Source organism: Xenopus laevis, chromosome 1S, assembly GCF_017654675.1.
Source record: "Xenopus laevis strain J_2021 chromosome 1S, Xenopus_laevis_v10.1, whole genome shotgun sequence".
Lineage (NCBI taxonomy): Eukaryota > Metazoa > Chordata > Amphibia > Anura > Pipidae > Xenopus > Xenopus laevis.
Window position 1 is genome coordinate 174,043,485 of NC_054372.1, and position 22,378 is coordinate 174,065,862.

Sequence of the window (22,378 nt, forward strand, 5' to 3'; positions counted from 1 at the left end):
AACCCAAATTCATGAAAACCACAATTATCAATTACGTAAAAGCCAGTTTGCCTCCTAATGGCTTCCAGATGACTATAAAGGAAGTGGTGTTAAAATTCAATCAACCATGAAAGGTAGTCGAAGACTATTTTGAAAGAATAGGTCATGAAGTTGTATAGGACATTGACAAGTTTCTAATGTCAAAAGCTATATAGGCCCCTTCGCAGGAGAGTTTCCTTCCCACCGGATTCCCAAGCTGGAGCTGATGTGTGACACAAAGTTTGTTTTCCACAAACTGGAGAACCCTTCTGGGCCTCAGAACTCACAAACGTGGACGGGTTAGCAACCTCGGTGTCAGTTTGTTCGGAATGGTAGTTTATGTAATTAATTCAATACTTTATTTATATATTTTTTAAAGAAAAGGACAAGTTTCTATTCATCATAGAAGGAGAGAGAGGGAGCGCAGTGATATAGACGATGTTGTTTCTTAAACACTCTCAGTAGCCAAATAAGAATATATTGCTAGTTATTGGGAAGTATTAAAAGCACAAACTGACACCAGTCTAATTCCTGCAAAAAATGCTACTATAATCCATCAGCTACTGCTTCCTACCTCCTCCTACTCTGGGGCCTTGTTGGTAGAGTCCTGCACTGGGTCGGGTACCCACGGAATACCCGAAAAGTGGTCGGGTTTTGGGCAGAAATTTTTGAGTACCTGACTGTCTGTAGTCTGCAGATAACCCGTTTGGGTACCCGGCTATATTGCAGGACTGGTCCCTCCTACCCTCTCCTGAGTTTGTGGTAGCGGAATAGGGTCCCATGTGATGTAATTTCCGAGTAAAGTAATTTCTGTTGAAAAAGTGATGTAACGCCTGGTTTTTCGCAGACAACAGGTCGGGGGTAAGCGAGCAGTTTGCCCAAATGGTCCCCTATCATTTCAGTAAAGCGCAGCCAAATGTGTCAGTGGTGTATAATTAAAAGCCATTTGTGAAAGCAAGTGAAGTGTGGAGAGTAAATGTTTATTTACCCACAATACAGTGTTTTGCTATAGTTTCAAGTGTAATGTTGGTTGTGTGTGGAGTTCAGATGTTTTAAATGGGTTGGCCATCTTTAAGTCAACTTTTAATACAAAGAGTGATATTCTGAAACAATTTACAATTGTTTTTCTTTTTTTTTATTTGTGGTTTTTGAGTCATTTTAGCTGTTTATGCAGCAGCTCTCCAGTTTGCAGTTTCAGCAATCTGGTTGCTAGGGCCCAAGTCACCCTAGCAACAATGCATTGACTTGAAAAAGAGACTGGAATATGAATAGGAGAGGTCTGAATAGAAAGATAAGTAATATAAAGTAAAGATAGCGATACATTTGTAGTCTTACAGAGCATTTGTTTTTTAGAGTCAGCGGAAAAAGGCAAATAATTCAAAAACGATGACAAAAATTAAAATAAATGCCAATTAAAAAGTTGCTTAGAATTGGTCATTCTAGAACATACTTAAAGTGAACCACCCCTTTAAAACAAATGCAGTTTCATGTGCTTGTGGTAGCAATAATTGCAAGTTGAAGCTTACATATTCAAAGTTGGGAGTTGGCGTTAAAATGATATTTGCAAATTTAAAAAGCAGTGCACATTGGGAACCTTGGAATTAGCACTATGTTCAGGAAGGTGATAGCTCCACAGTTACATTTTGTCAACAAATTCAGAAGAAGCAGGACAGATGCAATGGCCCTTGGCACAACTATACTGAAGTGCATGGAGTGAGTCTTTATGCAAATACCTTTAATTTAATTTTACTGCAACCCTGCTTGCAGCTGCCTTCCTATATTAACTCCTAAAAAATAATATTAACAGAAAGGCTAACACTCAGTTGGGAACTATGCAACAAACATAGGGTTGCCACCTGTCCAGACTTCAAATGGACAGCCCAGTATTTGGAAGGACTGTCCGAGTGAAACCTTCCTAATTTGGAAATCTGGACAGCACACTGAAAATAATGGCATGGCAATCAACCAATTGCTGATTGCCACATTATCAGTCCCACCCCCTGACATCACCGGTCCCACCCCCTATGTCATCCCCCCGCTGCCCGTTTTCCAGCCCCAAAAAAGGTGGCAACCCTAAACATACATGACCACACAGGTACCAAACATAACTCTTATGGGCATATTTTTCTAGCTTAGTCCAACAAGGTGCTTTTTGCTAAAATATAAATACTTTATACTGTCATTTAAAAAAAAAAAAAAACTACTACTAATTTTTCGAATTTATTAAAAAAAAAATGTAAAATAATAAAAAAAACATAAAATAATGACACTGAATTCAGAGCTTCCAAGTGGAAGCCTGAAATTACATCCAGTCCTTCATAAATGTGTAATTTTTTGGGTATAGAATTTTATTAGAAGCATTCTGCGAAATAACGTTTCTGCAAGCATTGGCTGAGACTTTGTCTTTTACAATCATGGAAAGAATGTTATATTGAAATGTTTATTACTGCTTTATGATGAAGAGGAAGCCCAGCCTGATTAAATTAAACAATGCTTTTCTGAATAAATGAAAACGATCTGTACCTTTGCCCATACATTTTGAATTTGCAAACAAAAGTTGCATTTATAACAGCACATACTAGATATGACATTACCCACTGATAACCAATGGCTGGGGTTCTGCAGGACTGAGTGTTGGAGCGAATGCATATTTGCAATACGGTATAATTCTGGAAACGGCAATTCGGCAAATTTAAGGTGGCGAATAGTCAAATTTGAATTCTGAAAGGGACAGTACATGATAAATTTCGAAATAGCAATGGCGGAAATTGAAAAAGGCTATATGGTACAGGTTAAATAGTGGATAACAGATAACACCATTATAGTTACATAGTTAGTTACATATAGTTACATAGTTAAATTGGGTTGAAAAAAGACAAAGTCCATCAAGTTCAACCCCTCCAAATGAAAACCCAGCATCCATACACACACCCCTCCCTACTTTTAATTAAAATTCTATATACCCATACCTATACTAACTATAGAGTTTAGTATCACAATAGCCTTTGATATTATGTCTGTCCAAAAAATCATCCAAGCCATTCTTATAGTCATTAACTGAATCAGCATCACAACATCACCCGGCAGTGCATTCCACAACCTCACTGTCCTGACTGTGAAGAACCCTCTACGTTGCTTCAAATGAAAGTTCTTTTCTTCTAGTCTAAAGGGGTGGCCTCTGGTACGGTGATCCACTTTATGGGTAAAAAGGTCCCCTGCCATTTGTCTATAATGTCCTCTAATATACTTGTAAAGTGTAATCATGTCCCCTCGCAAGCGCCTTTTTTCCAGAGAAAACAACCCCAACCTTGACAGTCTACCCTCATAATTTAAGTCTTCCGTCCCTCTAACCAATTTAGTTGCACTTAGTCTCTGCACTCTCTCCAGCTCATTTATATCCCTCTTAAGGACTGGAGTCCAAAACTGAACTGCATACTCCAGATGAGGCCTTACCAGGGACCTATAAAGAGGCATAATTATGTTTTCATCCCTTGAGTTAATGCCCTTTTTTATGCAAGAGAGCTTATCTGCTATTTGCTGTGTAACCTGAGCCCTTTCTCCTTTGAATGGCTGCCCCCATTGCTACACAGCAGTTTTGTTTATATAAACAATAGTAGTGTTTCTGAAGCAAATACACCAGTTTTACCAGTGCAGGGCAACACTGCATTATATTTATATTACTTTAAAACAATTTAATTTTTTGATGTTACTGTTCCTTTAAGTGGGACCATTGCAAACAGATAATATCTGAAATTCCATAAAGAAAAATGACAGGAAGGACAGACAACCCTTTTCTTACCAATATACAGATTCCTTTTTACCTATTTTCAGCTTTATTCAATAGATATTCCATAAAGGGCTACTGAACAATAGCAAACTGTTTTAGAAGATCACTGTCTACATTATACTAAGAGTTAATTTTAAGGTGAATAACTGGCTAAGATTGGGCTTGTTTCACATGGAGCAGGAAATCTTTAATAACGTGCCCATCAGAAACAAAAGAACCCATTCCTAAGTAGCTACTAATTTCCCAGTAAGACATTGGCTATAGAATGCATGCTGGTTATTGCCCGCTTTGGTGAAGTACATAGGGTCCTATGTCATCATCCTATATCAGTGTTGTCCAACTGGCCGACCCCCCTTTATCTGGCCCCCACATGAAAGTCTTCCTGCTGTGATTTCTTACCTTTTGTAAGATTTAAAAGGTATCAGTACTGAGAGTAACTGGCCACTGCATTGTTTACACGTCAAATTCAGACAGTTAAATCCTGCATTAATCACACCTGTAACCCCCACTGCATTGTTAACACATGTAACACCTCTATTGTTCACACTCCTAAATCCCTCTACTGTTCACATCTCAGACCCAGACAAACTGCCCACCTTGGTATTCTGTTCACACATCAGACAAACTGCTGGAGGGGCACCAGCATTGTGTCACTGAACTGTCTATCAGAGTCTTGATAGGTTTCCCTGTCTCCTGGTTGCCCTGTGTGCCATACTCTGCCTGCCCTAAGCTACCTGTGTGTACCAAACTCTACCTTTCCTATACTCCCTGTGTGTGCCATACTCTGTCTGCCCTATGCTCCCTGTGTGTGCCATACTCTGCCTGCCCTATGCTCCCTGTGTGTGTCATACTCTGCCTGCCCTTTGCTCCCCGTTTGTGTCATACTCATACCCTATGCTCCCCGGGTGTGCCATACTCTGCCTGACCTACACTCCCTGTGTGTGCCATACTCTGCCTGTCCTATGCTCCCTGGGTGTGCCATACTCTGCCTGCCCTATGCTCCCTGTTTGTGTCATACTCTGCCTGCCCTATGCTCCCAGGGTGTGCCATATTCTGCCTGCCCTACTCTATACCCTGTGGGACATGAGCCTGGGAGGGTTTGTTCTGGGGGGTTTATTAGCATTTGTAAATTGTTGTTAGGGGCCCCTAAGGTGTTTAATCATGTGTAGGGATGTAGCGAACTGTTCGCCGGCGAACTAGTTCGCGCGAACTTCGACTGTTCGCGTCCGCCGCAAGTTCGAGAACATCGGGCGACGTTCGCCAATAGGCGTTCGCGTCAAAATCGTTCGACCATTCGATCGCTAAAATCGAACGATTTTCGTTCGATTCGAACGAAAATCGTTCGATCGAACGATTAAAATCCTTCGATCGTTCGAATCGAACGATTTTCGGATGTTCGAAGTTCGCGAACAGTTCGCATTTTTTGCCGGTGTTCGCGAACGGCGTTCGCGAACACATACTCGGCGGTTCGCTACATCCCTAATCATGTGCTGGGGAGAAGAGGCAGCATATGGATTTATGGGTATGTTTATGGTAAATTTAAGGGTATGACTTAAAACTTTCACATATGAGTGCTGAGTGATATCCCTGCAGTGAGCACCAACCATTTGTTTTTTTGGTGTGTATCTGGACATGGTCTTAAAAGTTCTTGAGATAACATGGTTGTGGTTAAAAGGGGAAGTGGTCAACACTGGCTTCCATTATTGGCCAGAAAAATTCCGTCCCTCAGTACCACAGAAGTTGGACAGCCCTGTCCTATATCAAACGAGAAGGTAGAGTTTTCGAAGGCAGCGACAGAAATCTGTATTTCAGCTTCTCCATAAAACAGCAATCCGTTACCAAAACATGATGACATTTGTTTATGTTTTTATAAAAAGGCTTTGAAAGAGAAACCGTTAATAGTGAAATGTGTAAATGATAAGGCGCCTGTGCAAATGGAACATCAATCATTACACACTGTCATGGAAGAAGGCCACAGGGTTTAGATTATGATTTATCAAACAATGACTCATGATGAAACGAGGCCACTGAAGCAAAGCAATCCGTACAAGAAAGAATAAACCACCAACTACTTCCTAAAGGGGCTGCGTTTATATCCTTACCCACATGTAAGTTATTATACAGGCATCATCTGAAATCCAACTCCACGTCCGCTACTCCGTGGCCATTGGAAATCAGAATTTTTTTTCCGGACAATTGTTTGCAAAGATATAATCACAAGCATCTGTAACAGTATATCCAGCAGCATGAAAACATCAGATGCTGTGAAGCACTATAGCTTCTATCCCATTCTCTGTATTTCACAATGTATAAAACATTTCCTTTATTTTACCTTTTCTCTTCTAATATCAGACAGGACAAGGCCGACTGGAAAATCCTTGACAAAAAGGATATATAACCATTGTGAGAATCCACTCAAACTGCAGAAGTTGCAATACCTTTTCCAGAGACAGATACATCCAAAGTAATTTCCAAGCAGGTAAGTACCTGTATTATATTCACAGCAAGAGTTTCCATGAACAGGGCACTTTTCAATTCATCCAACACAGGAAAACAAGCAATGTAAAGATCATTCTTCGGACACCAGAACAGACTGGTCCATTGGTTGCACGAATACCTCAGAAACCTGTTTTTCAGTACTATTCTGCCATCTTAATCTGGGTGAATTACCAGTATTATTCAGTCTTTTATCTTTTCTCTTCAGCTCTCTCTCAGAAGAAACCACTCTATTTCTATTTCCTGAACAGAACCTTGACCATTTTCTACAGGTGATGCCTCATTTCCAACTTAAGTAGTGGCTTTTCCAGCATCAGTGAACACAGCTACTGTTATTTCCCACAGAGCTTTCTGGGAGAGATCTATTCCACACCGAGTATATGCTACATTTTAGCAACCCAAACTACAAATACTGCCTACTAATGCTGACCCTCTGTTATCAGTTTGTGGCTTAGTGTCTCACTGCAGTCTCCTCCAGAATGGTTAAAACTATCACATACACACTGATTGTGTTAATTAAGTTGGTAGGTTTTGACGAAACATCTGCCTGCATGTGTGTCAGAGACAACCTGAAATTCAGGGATGAATTTGTGGGTGGATAGTCTTTTAATACAGCCGATTCTTCATTTTCAAGCCACGTTTAAATCAAGCTAATAGCGAAATAGCCAAAGATATTCCATCTGCGCATAAACTTATGTATATGGTCAACGATTTTCCAATTTGCCAGGGTCCCATCAGCAGCCAAGTAAAATGCCAGGGTCAGGGCACACGCACAAACTAATCTCCCCAAACTGCCTCCCCTGCCTTCCCGCCGGCTAAAATGTAAATCGCCAGCGGGATGGCACTTAGAGCGCTTCGTTTTCCGAAGTTGCCTCACAAGGAAACTTCGGGACGACTTCAGAAAATGAAGTGCTCTGGCGCGAGGCAGTTCGGGGAGATTAGTCGCCCCGAAGAAGAGGAGATTTGTCGCCGGGCGACTAATCTCCCCGAATATTAACGTGTGCCCTGACCCTAAAGTGATGATCTGTGCCTTTAGTTTGTTGGAGAGCATACATTTTCCATTGTTGTAAAAGCATTCATCCTTTATATATTCATGTAAAGAGTGGAAAGTTATTTATCATTGTATTTAATATATTCTGGCTTAATTATCATTGGGTAACGGGTAAAGATCTGCCAGTGTGTGGTTCAGTTAAGTGAAATTTATGTCCATTACTGTGGACCATAAAGCACAAGTATGGGCACTGTCAGTAGAGAGCCACTGAGCAAAAAGGGTCCCACCACAACAACTACAGGTGCTACAGCAATGTAGCTGCCGGTAAATTTGTGATCACCTCACCATTCAAACCACTCCCGGCCTGTCAACAATGCACCCTCAGCCCACCCTTTGCTTCCCTCTATAGCTAAAAAATACTTACCTATTCCACGATCCATGACTCTGGCCCGCCCATTGACGTCATGGCCACGCCCCCAGTGACAGCGCTATGCGCCCCGTGACATCACAGCCCCGCCCATTTTTAGATCCTCCACCTCGTGGACCCGCCCCCCTTCCCTGGCCAGTAAAGATTTTTCAAAAAGGTGGCAACCCTAATCACGGTGCACACAAACAAACCAAACAAACTATACTTCTTAGGTCACATGAGCCAATTAACAGACAGAGTTGTGTCTTTTGCTTCAACACTTCTTCCTGTTACAGTTAGAGCTGCAGTGTTTCTGGTCAGGTGATCTCTGAGGCAGCACACAGACCATCACAAAATGGGGGTTCAAGGCAAGAGATATAAAAGGGCAAGATTTATTTAAACATATACTGTATTCCAGTTTGGTAAGATTCTTTAATATGACAATTTATTTGATATAAGCTCTCTGTTGCTTAAGTTTTAATTTTGGGAGTATAGTTTTCCTTTAAAAGAGTATACAAGAAATAAATTCTATAATGATCATAAAAAAAAAAAAAAAAAAAAAAAGAGGAAAACAAATAAGCCGACCACCTTTCCCCTGCAAGGAAAAGTACACTAATATTATCTTTGCATTAGCTGGAGATAAAATCTTTAATCCTCACTGTTGATAGTTCTTTGGTTGTCACGGTGGGTTACTTCAGATTGTTGGGGATTTCTGGATGGACCGCTAGCTGGGAAACAAGTATGAAGCAGACTTTGTGTCTTTGTCCAGAACATGGGAATTTTCCTCTCTGGAGCCAAGGTGCACAAGGTGCAAGCTACAGGCTGTAACCTTACATAAGCACAGACATCACAAAGCTGTTTATAGAGCCGCTCTTCCCTTTACAAGGTCAAAATGGTTCACTTGTTCGAACCAATGTCCAGCCATCCTTAAAGTTTCCATGTTAAGGGGACTTTTTTAAATTGCTTATTTCTCACCTCCCACGCACTAATGGCTGCAGTTAAACTTTGTCAGAAGTGCAATGCTGAGGTTGGGATGCTCAGTGCTCACAAGAACTCCTTATTTTCCTTCTAAGTTTGTTAATCAAAAATGTGAATTGCTATACAAACGTTAAAGGTGAACTAAACCCTTAAAAATTAATATGGCTAAAAATGCCATATTTTATTTACTGAACTTATTGTACCAGCCTAAAGTCACAGGAGGTCACCATCTTGGAAGGTGTCTACGACACTCATATGCTCTGTGAGCTCTGAGCAGCTGTTAAAGGAGTGGTTCACCTTTGAGGTAACTTTTAGTATGTTAAAGAAGGGCCAATTCTACTTTTCAATTGGTTTTAATTATTTATTTTTGATAGTTTTATAATTATTTGCCTTTTTCCTCTGACTCTTTGCAACTTCCAAATGGGCTTAGCAGACCCCATCTAAAAAACAATACTCTGAAAGGCTACAAATGTATTGTTATTGCTAGGGTACTTTGGATCCTAGCAACCAGATGGCCGATATAGCAAACTGGAATAAAAAGCGAAATAACTCACAAATAAATAAAAATGAAAACCAATTGCAAAATGTTTCAGAATATTACTTTCTACATCATACTAAAAGTTATCTCAAAGGTGAACAACCCCTTTAAGAAGCTAAGCTTAGGGGTCGTCATAAATTATCCAAAAGAAAATGAGGTTGGCCTGTTATATAAGCTGATGCTACAGGACTGATTATTAAATTCTGACGCTACTTGCACTGGTTTCTGTGCTGCCATGTAGTAATTATCTGTATTAATTACTATTCAGCCTTATATTGTGACATTATATACTGTAACTATATACTAATATACTGTATATTTTGAGCCAGTCCCTAAGCTCAGTAAGTGACAGCAGCACAGAGCCAGCACAGAGCATGTGCAGTGAATCAGCAGAAGAAGATGGGGAGCTACTGGGGCATCTTTGGAGACACAGATCTTCCCTGCCCAAGGGCTGTGGTTGCCTTGGGCTAGTACAGAAGCTCAAAACATAATGTACATGTCTACCCTACTTCTTAAGTTAAACTTTAGTTCTCTTTTAACAGTACATTCAGACTGGTGGCATTAAGCCTATAAAAGTGAGCCTTCACACTATGTTACCAGCTGTTCCCTGCCTGCTAGACCTCCGGCAGCCCATCCAATTGATTGTTTCCAAACACAGCAAGCAATGTTGGGAAACACGGAGAAAGTGGAAACAAACAAATGGAAAGGTTTGTATCTTTCAAATATGTACAAAATAAAAGTCCTATTTGAGTTTAAGAAAGGAAAAATATATGGCACATATTTCTATTGTGCATTAAAATAGCATTATTTTATCCTTTTTGACAGTGGCTCCAATGAAGGAAGTATTGGATGGCGGGAAGAAAAGATAAAAATAATTTTAAAAAACACTTTACTTTTGACTTATTTCAAGCCACATCAACAAGGTGGTACAAATGGTTAAAACTGCTGTTGCTGGGGTCCTAGGCTCAAGCAGCTAGGGCACTGCCTGCAAGGAGTTTGCATGTTCTTACAGTGTTTGCATGGGTTTCTTCCAGGTACTTTGGTTTCCTACCACACTTACACGCTAAGATTCGGGGAGATTTAGTCGCCCGGCTAGAATCTAAATAGCCAGCAGGATGGCAACTTTGGAAAACAAAGCGCACCGTTTGCCATTCCACTGGCGATTTACATTCTAGTCGGCGGGAGGCAGTTCGGGAAGATTAATCGCCCCGAAGAGGAGGAGATTTGTCGCTGGGTGACTAATCTCCATGAATCTGAGCGTATGTCTCTGCCCTAAGAAGCAGGTTCCTGCTAAAATTGACCCTAGCGTGTATGCATGTGACAGGGACTTTAAGTGTAAGCTCTATTGGCAGGGACTGATGGTTATGATGTACAATATCTGGAAAGCGCTCCAGCATTTTATATAAAAATAATAAATAATGCTAACTTTATAGGTGTAGGATAGTTATGAGAATCTGAGAGTTTTTAGGCCTATGGCACACAGGGCATTTATACAGCAAAAATGGCATTGGTCAAATCACCCTTCTGTCAATCACCAATCCTTGTGTGACAGCTAGGGTACTTTGCATTAAAGAGTCATTTTGTCGTCCACTGACCACCTCCTTGTTCTTATGGACGGCAGGGGCAGACAAAATGCTGTATGTGCCATTAGCCTTAACCTTCATGAACGTATTACACAGGACATAAGAATAATGTGAAGAAAAGAAGCACTCTCTTCTCCCTCCGCCAAAGAGAAATTTCCTTAAATAGGATTTGTGCTTTTGGCTCTCGTTCAGAAGCCCATAAAATAGTAGCAGGGCATGTTACTATATCCCCGGCCTTTCAAGTAAAAAAGCGGTATTAAAATTGCCATGTTGCACTTCCGTAGCTGGTGTATTACGGTTAAGTAATGTGTTTACTCTGTAGCTTCAAACAGTTTCTAGATGGTGATTCATTGGTGCTCCCTGGTTAATTTAAACAAACAATCCCCCCCCCTGAGCAGGTTGGATCGTGGAAACAAGACCAAGAGATTATGGAACGTTTCCCTAGCAATACACAATGGCAATGGGAATTCCAGCAGCTTCCTGTTTTAAATGTACTATACTCATTCCTTTATAGTGCTGAATGTGATAAAAAATAATGTCAAGGTTTAACAAAAAAATTATATATATATAAAAAAAAAAAAAACACAGAAATGCCTCTTGAATGTTGAAGGCTCACAGTTTTTATGATACTAAAAAAGAACTATGTTAGAATAGCCACTATATTTTTTATTTTCAGTTGTATGGAAAATAATGAAAAATAATGAATTTCATAATGTAGTTTGAAACATACAATTAAATATGGGAAGGATATTATTTACACTTGGACTTTAACCCGTGCTTTTTTTAAGGGGCTGGAATAGCCATCTATTTTTCACTCTATATATTGCATAAACACTAGGGTTGCCACCTGGCCGGTATTTTACCGGCCTGTAAAGATTATGGCGGATCCCAATGTTATTAATGGGGAAAAAAGATAAATATATAGAAAGGCCGGTATTTTTTTCCAGAAAGGATGGCAACCCTAGATAACACAACTGTAGGGCTAGGAAGGGTGATAAGGAAAGACTGTGACCAGTCATCCTGAGACAATGGCAGTTTTCACAAATGCAAGTGGACTCAGCACCACTTTTAGAAGTAGAATAAAATAATAATAATTAATAGTTCCATTAGACAAACACAAAGGGAACATATTAAAAAAGACATTTAAACAGACCGATAATTATGATCGCATAACTGTTGGCTAAATCATGATCCACAGACCTTCTATACCCTTATACATTTCTTAAAAAAAAGAAGGAAGAACTGTGTCTCTAAAAAGCGAATATTTAAATATGGGAAAATCTTACCTTTGTTTTGTGTTGTACAAATCAAAATCCTTGGACGTTTCGGACCATCAATGTTTTTAAAGTGTCACAATGATTCTTACTGTTCCTAGAGGCAAACACAGAAAAACAATTAAAGGAGTAGAGGCAGTAAAGAATAAAAATAAAGTAACATTGATAAGGAGAGATGATTTTATAGTGCAAGGTCGAACAATCAAATCTTTCCCCGAGGTGGAGGAGGACCATCAACAAGCTGATTTGATCCTCATTCCGAAAGGAATTCTTAAACCTGCCAATAAACATTTGGGAGGTTTTTGCCCGGAGATCGACCTCACAGACCCAGGCGAAGGATAATCTGCTGTCTTGGTCTGAATGGACCAAATTGGCATCTTAAATCTACTCATGTTTGTTAAGTGTAAGACTGGCAAGTAACCCTTCCCTAAATATATGTTAGTTGTAATAGTGATAAGTGTTGCTGCTTCCTCCATTTATATAATGTGTAAAGGTGCAAACAGCTTTTTCCTAAAGCTGATTTGGGCAGTCATTTGGGCAGATCAGTTTGACCACACTGCCTGACCATCTGGACGTGTTGGGGGATGTTTGTGTTATTATAATGCAGATGATCACAAGAGTTCTGTCTGCCAATGCTCAGTGTCTGAGTGCATGAGTAGATGTAGCTCCTTTCACTTTCTGCAGTTTCAGTTGTTTGGCCTGTCCCTCCAACTGGAGGCCAACTGGTTGCATTTTGGAATGTATTGGCCATCCTAAAGTTCAGGTAAAATCATAAATGGCCTTTCATTTTACCAATACTTCTCTCCTGCAGCAGAACCAGCTAATGCTAAAAGCTTATTCTGCTACATTTGTACACTCGTAAAGGATATAAAGGATATAAGCCTTAAGTAAATACTGAGTCAGCCCAATATTGTGCAGGAAAACTATTTTTCATAAGAGAAAAATAGCACAGAGCATCTATCAAATATTCTATATTCTAAATACCACCAAGCATTAATTAGAGTATAAATGTGACAATACACACTTCAGCAGTTCTAGGGTGACTAATAGTAGTGCAACTATATGAGCATAGTAATTCAAAATGATTCAAACAGAGATATTAAGAGACATTTAATCACTTGCGAAAGACAAACATTGGACAGTGAACATTAGACACAATGTACACAAGGCTTAATCTGCAACATCCTCCTTTCAATTTACATTTCCTTTGCTACGGCTTCACTAATTAAGAGCCAACTGCAGATGTAATAGCCCCGCACTTTTGTATGGGTTTACTAATTAAATAACCTTAAATAAACTCTGAAGATAGTCCTGTTGCAGTTAGGGTTGCCATCTGGCCTGGTCTGCAATGTTAATAATAAGAAAAAAAAGGGCAAGAATATAGGAAGGCCGGTATTTTTTTCCAGAAAAGGTGGCAACCCTGGTTGCAATCTTTAGCTAAATGATACTTTTCAGGTTAGGCAATGGTGCAGACTTCAATGTCAAGTCACATAGACTTGTAGCAGCTCAGAGAACAATACAAATTCATCAAAGTCAAAGTAAACTTTGTCATCTCAGCAGTATACGAATACACAGTGAGACGAGAGGAAGTGGCTCCAGCTAGTACAGATCACAAAAAGGCACTTAAAAATACACAATAAATATGTAAACAATACACAATAAATGTATTTTTGAAAGCGAATTTAGGTTGAGGTAGTAAGAATGCTTTCAAAATCGAGTCCTGTGAGAGTATGTCCCAATGTTTACGTATAATCTTCTGTAAATAGGGGGAGTCCCTAGATTATGTGGTAATAATGCGAGGAAAGTCGGAGGGAACCCCTGAACTTTGCAATGTATCACACCTTCAGCCCTTGGAATATTTGTTACTGTATTTACTAAGGTTACTGGTCATAGATGTCCCTTTCAGAAGATCACAACGGTTGCCACCCACAGCTCTATCGTAAGCTCTTTTTAGGTCAATGGTGGTGTTGCCCCTTTCTAGAAAACGGTCCCATAGAGCCATAGCCTGGGAGTTGAATAAATCCCAAGTATTGCAAATTCTACGTAGCCTCAGAAATTGACCAAAAGGGACACCACATATGGTGTGTTTTGGATGACTACTCTTAGCATGCAGTAGTGTGTTGCGAGTGATAGGTTTCCAAAACAAATCTGTATGAATAACACCTGTATCAGAAGTAAACTTGATATCTAGATAAGCAATCTCCCAGGGATTGGTTTCACTGAATGAGATGCCCCAACCTGTGGAGTTGCAAAACCGCACAAAATTATCAACGGAAGAGGACTCTCCATCCCAGATAAAAATCAAATCGTCAATGTACCTAAAATAGCCAATAATGTGATTCCGGAAAAGATTAGAGTCACCATATATGAAATGACGCTCCCACTGACCCATGAAGAGGTTGGCATATGAGGGTGCAAAACGATTTGCCGCCCCTCTAATCTGTAGGAAAAAACATCCATTGGACATGAAGTAGTTGGTGCTCAAAAGGTAGGAGCCTCTATCAAAAATTCATTTTGGACATCTGAATATAATTGATAATGTGCCAACCAAAAGTGATTAGCCGATAATCCCTTATCATGGTCTATAGACTAATATAAAGCAGATACATCCAGAGTCACCCATCTATAAGATGGTTTCCAAACCAAATTCTGAATTTTGTTAATACAATCGGTACTATCCTTTAAGTAGCTGGGTAACTCAATTACCTTAGGGAGCCAATGGAATATGGGAGTACATACAGTAGTTCTATTCAGATAAGAAAACTTAGTGTCATTCAAGATTAATTCAAACTTTGCCCAATCAAGTAATCTCAAGAGTCTAGTATGGAACATAAGGTTGGTTAGGGCTTTAGTATCCCGATCAGTAAAATTGATAGAATTATTCGAATATAGGCCATTCCTCCCATTTCCACTATTCCTGTTCCTATTGTTGTTAAACCTATACAGGTCCCTGGTTACAAGTTTTTGAAATACATCAATCCGAACGCATAAACGCACAGATGCAGCCACGATTCGACAGGATTTATTAACCTGCCCGATCGAGATCTTTCCGACTTTCGGCCACATACCGATCGGGGAAGCCCGTCAGATGGCCCCCACACATGGGCCAATAAGCTGCCGATTCGGCATTAACGCTGTGCAATGGCAGTATTACAGTCGGACAGAATACCAATATACAAATATCCATTGTACATAGGTATCAGTCATGATTGTAGGTGCAGCATACATGCACTGCTGGGAGTAAAAATTTGTAACCGATTGTTCGGATTAACCCTGCCATTGGTTGCCAAACAAACGGATTTTATAGTGTATGGCCACCTTAATGCAGCACTGGACCTAAATACAACCCTAAGTAGCTGTTTCAGAAGGAAATAATTTCTAAATAAATCAATGTAACATAAAAATCTGTCAACTTTCTATGGATGAAGCTGCTGCAGAACGGTGCCTTTGCAGGGCCTCGCACAAGTACCTTACACCTCAGGAATGTCATTGTCAGTTTTAGTGTGACAATCAGTGTGTTGTTGTCACTGTGAATTTTCACAGATTTTAGTTATAGAAGGATTCTCCTCATATGAGTCATCCAGGCATGTGGGAAAGGGGACGAGCTAATAAATAGCTATTGTTCAGTGGGAAACATGTGGAAAAGATTAGGGGGGAAACTGGAAGAATGAATTGAGGTTTCCTTAGTATTTCCATAAGTATCAGGGATAAAAAGATTGGCATTACTGAATGGCCCTGCAGGGTGAGAAAATGGAAACAGCTCTACTCCAACTTAATTCCCTGCTCAAACGAAATCTAGAAGTCAGAAAATAATGAGCATATTTTGGTGCCCTATAGTAAAATATGCAACTTTTTAAGAGGATTGTTGCAGCTCAGGAGAGCAAATGTACACACGACAGAAAAATAATAAATACAAGTATGGGATCTGTTATCCGGAAACCTCTGAATTACGGAAAGTCTGTCTCCCATAGAATCCATTTTATGCAAATAATCCAAATTTTTAAAAAGGATTTCCTTTTTTCTCTATAATTAAAAAACAGTACCTTGATCCAAACTAAGATATAATTAATCCCTATTAGAAGCAAAGCCAGCCTGTTGGGTTTATCTAATGTTTACTTGATTTTCTAGCAGACTTAAGGTATGAAGATCCAAATTACAGAAAGATCGGTTATCCGGAAAACCCCTGGTTCCGAGCATTCTTGATAACAGGTCCCATACCTGCACATATATTAAAAAGTGTTTATTTGCACTATACTAGCAAAACAAATCCACATCCTGGGTACTAGAATAAAAGGTACAGTGTTTTCCCAGGTCTAGAAACCCATAGCAACCAATCAGGTGTCCAACTTCAAACAGCTGACCAGTAAATGCCACCAGGTAGCTATAGATGGCTAGACTTATAGAAAATGTTGCATCTTTATTATTTTAGCCCCCTGGACTTTAGATCCCCTTCAGTTCTGATGTCATGGAAGCCGGAGAACCTGCCACGCCAGCAGGAATAAAAAAAACAAAAAAACAACTTAATGCTCCTGGCCCATTTCCCACCACAATAAACATGTTTGTAGGAATAGTGTGCTTTCATGATTACAATTCATCAACCCAATCAGATCCAGATGAATCATGTATAGGAATATATTTATTTATATAGAATTCCAAGGGTACACCATGGTAAACGTTATTGCATCTATAATACAGACAAAGTGGCAGATCTGGCCCTAGTAGGTGCCATTCATTTGCAGCGATAGTCACCAGACCTGTAAATGTACCATGCATGTCCATGTGATTACCATTCACATAAAGTGCAGGGCTGTACTACAAGCATGTTGTATATGTACATATTTACTACACAGACATCTTGTCACAACTAGGGTGACTGCAAAATCACCTCTCTACTCACAAAAGCTTTAAGATGGCCATAGACGCAAAGATCCGATTGTACGAATCCTAGATTCATTCGATTTTCGGAACATGGCGATCGGTCGTTCAGTCGATCGGACAGGATAGAAGATTTCTGTTGGCTGCCGATAATATCTCTGCATGTGTTGCAGATCTGACAATTTTCAGTGGGAGACTGTCACTAGCTTTTGTCGGACATAACTTTCGTACGATTTGCGGTCAGGGAAGAACATAGTCTGATCGGTTCTTTTACTACTTTATTTGATCTGAAAGGTTAGTGGCAGGTCGGGAGATTGGAACGTCCGATCATTTATCCGATATGCAGGTAAATCTCATGTCTATGGCCAGCTTAAGCCAGTTGCTAAGTCAAAGGGAGCCAAGCACAGGCCAATATTCACAGATATCCAGCCCTGGGGCCAAACCGATACCATAGAAAGGGCCATACACTGCTGCCGCTCGTCTTTATTTCCAAATCTGCTTATGAAATGTTCATTGCTAGATATGCTGCATCAACAGATACATTTTTCCAGAATGCTCTATATCTACAATGAATCGCATATCTGTCATGATCGGTGGGCCCCCTAAACATTGTTCAGTACAAGAGAAACAAGCTTTGCAGCTCACAAAATGAAAAGGAGAGTGTGTTGCCCCTCCTTCCAGCATTTTTGAAGTGCAGGCTAATCGCTTCATAGAAACAGACAAAAAGCACAAAAACGTAACTAATTTACAGCAAATCATCAACTCTGAAAGCCTCAGATCAATCTTGTGTCTGTCAGTGGGATCCCACCCTCACTCCCGCTGACAGTCTGTTTACGGTGGGATATGAAAGAACTTCAAAGGCATTCCCACATCCCAACTGCACTTAACACCCAAATCCACTTAGCAACGTAGAGTGCTCTCCACAATGGCATATAACAGCAACACCCTATGGAAGGCAACAGAGAAGTCCAAACTGGCTCACTGCCTAGGGGCCCCAATGCGCCGAATAAACTGAAGCACCTGCAGTTTGAAGGACTGGCACTTGTAGTTGTAGCTGTAGATTATGAAACTTGATGGAAGCAGGATTTTTCCCAATGAAATGAATTGAAAACCATCAATAAACTTTGCTTTGTTTTTCTGTAGCAATTATGTATCGAATCCACTATTTTGGATTCGGCTGAACCCCCGAATTCTATGCAAAAGATTTGGCCGAATACCGAACCGAATCCTACTTTGCATATGCAAATTAGGGGTGGAAAGGGGAAAACATTTTTTTTACTTCCTTGTTTTGTGACAAAAATTCACGCGATTTCCCTCACAACCTAATTTGCACATGCAAATTAGGATTCGGTTCGGTCTGGCTGAAGGATTCAGCCGAATCCACTAGCTGCCCCCTTTGGAGTGCATTCATATAGGTGACTCAGGGTCGCTCCTGCTATGAAGCAAGGCGAGAACCTTGCCTTAGGTGGCAGCAAGTGGCCAGTTACAAGGGGGTGCAAAAAGACGCCTCTTGTAACTTTAAAGTGGACCTATCACCCAGACATAAAAAGCTGCATAATAAAAGCCCTTTTCAAATTAAACATGAAATCCAAATTCTTTTTTTTATTTAAGTGTTCATAGCTTTGTTAACTCATTTAAAAATTTCAGCTGTCAATCAAATATTGACTGCCCCTCCTCTATGCCTAGGCATAGAGGCGGGGCAAGCAATTACTCTCACTTTCCATTCAGAATTTTCTAGATGTCCCTGCTCTCCCCACATTCACCCAGTTCTCTTAACCAATTAATTGTGTAGCCAGGACATGGGGATGGACATCAGGTCTCCCATTCTGGTGCACAAACAAGATTCTGAGATGATACAAGGCTTGTCTTAATAACAGTGTCCACAAAATGGCTCCTGCCTGCTTGCTATAATTATTATTTCCCAGACGGAAGGAAACAAGATTCAAATAATTTATACAGTGTAATTAAAGTTAATTTTGCTTGACTAACACGATAAAATAGGATTTGGAATAATTTTGTTTGTTGACGGGTCCCCTTTAAGAGACACATTTTTAACCTGAAAAATCATCTCTGCTAGTGCAGAGTGCGCATTTGATCCCCCATGCTCCTCTATAAGGGGGCTGCCATATTTGAGCTTCAGCAGTCTGTTAGCATAAGAAACTCTAACTGACATGTTGAGAAGGGACAGTTAGGTTGGCAAAACAGTCAGGTTTAGGAACTTCAAGTAACAATTACTTACAAAAACAGAACTATGAGTGAAAAACATGAGCTATAGATAACTTTTGATGTACATTAATATTTTGAATAATAACATTTAAGTGTCAGTATCACTTTAAACTGGTGGCTAAAGCAGTAGATACAGATATACTGTACACATCCTAAGGGTAGTCAGAACCTTCTGCTAACAGGTGACTTTATTAGAGTATGAAAACAGCAACTGAATGTCTCCTCTAACAATTTGTTGTGTCACTTGTCTCACAGAAAAAAAAACGAATTCATATTTAACAAGGTTTAATTTTCAGCCATCACCTATAACACGGATTTTATTTCTGGGTATTTTACTCCTTGTCTGTGGAACATAGTAAAGCAAATGTTATTAATACTTGGGGGTCTCACCCCCTCCCACCCAGTCAGATTTACAAAAGAAACCTCTGGTCTGACAATTACCGCACAGGGCAATTAGCGCATTCCTCTTGAATGTGGGATTTGATAACTTGGCTAGCAAATGTCTATTCTGCTGAGCAGTCCGGCAACTGTGGCTTTTCTCCATCATCCCTGTGTCAAATGGTCAGTTCCTCTCACTCAACACATCAAAGAGCTTTGTGCTGACCTTTTTTACTGGAAGATGATTAAGCAAAAACCAAATGAGAATAACTTGCAGAATTGAGAAGGGTGGAATTCTGCCTATAAAGTGCACACACAGTACAAAAGCATCTAGTACATAGACACAGACCTAAACATGGAGCATCACAAGGATGTGCTAAAATAAGGCACGTTGCTGCAAATCTTCTAATGCATGCACAGTTTTGCACCTTTCTGTGTCAGAAAATACACAGGGGGGGGGGGGTTAAGGGTACGGTGAACAAACATGGCACCCGCTGTTGCACTTGTACTATGGCCCCATTATGGACTTTTTTCAGTTCAAATGAATAGCAGACATTATAAGCAGAACATTTGCAGCAGGTCTAATTCTCTCGGCCTGCAAAAAACCCACAAGCTGAGTGAGAGCAGCGGAGCCAACACTGTGTGCCCTGGCCCTTAGGCTAAAGTTCTGCTTTTTATCCTTTTTTACTTCAAAGTTGGCTGCAAACAGCGAAAAGTGACTGGAACTCTCACACCAGTGAAATGTGAATAAAAATATTAGCACGTTTGCTTGTATTTACAAAACAATAACTATCTGCCGTACCCCATGGGAGCATTCTTATTTTGCATGGTAGGAAAGTCAATGAATGTTTATTGCTTTCAGAATTCATAACTAGTCAATAAAATGCAGTTTTAAGCCATAAAATAGCCCTTTCATGCTCCGCGATCATTACGAACACTCTGGATTTAATTAACAAAAGAACCATAGAAAGTTGTGTGAAGTTTTAAATCTGATTTAATACAGACTCAGCATATGTTTCTCAAATGAGTATTTATATTAATGTACACAAATATCTCTCCTATAAGTACAATGGGGGGAAATTTCCATCACTGTCAGGGAGAAAAAAGCAAATACAAGCAATAACATCTGGACATAAGAAAAGTTAAGATGATCACTGCAGAGATCAGAGCCAAGCTGCTAAAAGGTTGTATCTTCAGAGCTGTTTATTTATGCATAGCATACAAAATCTCCTGCTGTAATGCACTTTCATACAATATAGCGATATGAGAAGGTCGTTTTCTGTGAACAGTTGGGGATGATTAGCAGTTGGTGGAATACACTGTATAAGAATAAAGAAGAGACCAGTAGGCATGAATAAGTGGGAAAACATTTAAATCAAAAAAGGAGAGAAAAAGAACAGTTCATTGTTGTTTGTTTGGCATGGTACCCAAAGAAAAAAAAGATATTCACCTGACTTGACCACCTAAGTGGTGTGGCAAATTGGGCTGACCGTAGCATTTTTTTGCCGTACACATGGGGGGCCTGTGCAAACCAGTGATGAGAGGATTAGATGCTTAGCCCACTAGCCTGGCCTTACAGTATCTGCCAGCCTTTGATGATTAACAACTGCCTAAACCCCATCACATACCAACTGTGAGCGACTTCTTTTTGGGCCAATAAGGGTAATGGCCATTTGGGGGAGTTGTTGCAGTAATATAATCCCTGTGTGTCTTTACTCTAAGATGCCTAAATCAAGAGTGCCCAAGACAGCAGCTTATATGGCCAATGCATAGCCAAATTTAGTAACATGCCTCAAGAAGACAATATAGTACAATATAATATATAAACAATCCAGTCTAGGAAGAACAATAGCAGAGAAGAAGAAGCGTTGATAAAAGTAAGGGTAGGACCACACTAACATGGACTACGGTCTGTGTTTTAAGAATCCTCTACCCTGCTGCTCCACCTGCACGTGGAGGATTTTGACACCAAACCACAAGATTTTGCATTTCACACCGAAATCACACTGTCTGCCTGCACCCACGCGGAGGTAATGATTTCGGGCACAGGTAGTGCAGCAAAAGAGGAGCAGTGCAGAAATGCTCTAGCTTAGAGGAGCATAAAGAAAGAGGTCACGTTCCAAGCTTAGAACACTACCATCCAACCTTAAGCTGGCCATATACGCAAAGATTCGTACGATTTTCGGAACGTGTGTGGAGAGTCCCGACATTTTTCGTCCGGCGGAGATCGGTCGTTTCGTTGATCGGACAGGTTAGAAAATTTCTGTCGGCTGACGATAATATCTCTGCGTGTATTGCCGATCGTACGATTTTCAGTGGGAGACTGTCACTAGCTATGGTTGGACATAGATATCGTACGATTGCTGTCAGGGGCAGAACATTGCTGATCTGTTCTTTAACTAATCTGACTGGTAAGACTTTGATCTGAATGGTTAGTGGCGGGTCGGGAGATGGGAAAGTCCGATCGTACGATGATTCGTACGATCGGATCTTTGCATCTATGGCCAGCTTTAGGGTGGTGGCAGACAGGGAGATTAGTTGCCAAGTGAGAAATCTTCTCTACTGCGGGGGACTAATCTCCCCGAAATGCCTTCCTGCCAGCAAGAATATGAATCGCCGGCTGGATCGCTTCGGATTTCCGAAGTCATACAAAGTTTCCTCGTGAGGCAACTTTTGGCGACTCATCGATAGGTTGGTCATACAGCCAGCGACTTCAATTATTTTCTATGGAGAGGCATTTTCCGGAGATTTGTCGTCTGCGCTCACTCATAAATAATCTCCCGGTGTGCCACAGCCCTAACTGAAAAATGAGGTTAAACACACCAAAG

The 22,378-nt window shown here is 40.3% G+C and overlaps 1 protein-coding gene across 11 annotated transcripts in view; it reads right to left on the reverse strand.

Moving 5' to 3' along the window:
• The window catches only part of lhfpl2.S (LHFPL tetraspan subfamily member 2 S homeolog), an 84,362-nt gene that overhangs the window by 51,049 nt on the left and 10,935 nt on the right, over positions 1-22,378 (reverse strand). For all 11 annotated transcript variants that reach the window (XM_018244463.2, XM_018244457.2, XM_041580520.1 and 8 more), the window contains exon 2: positions 12,084-12,168. The gene's annotated coding sequence lies outside the window, so the exon portion shown is untranslated. The remainder of the gene's footprint in view (positions 1-12,083; positions 12,169-22,378) is intronic.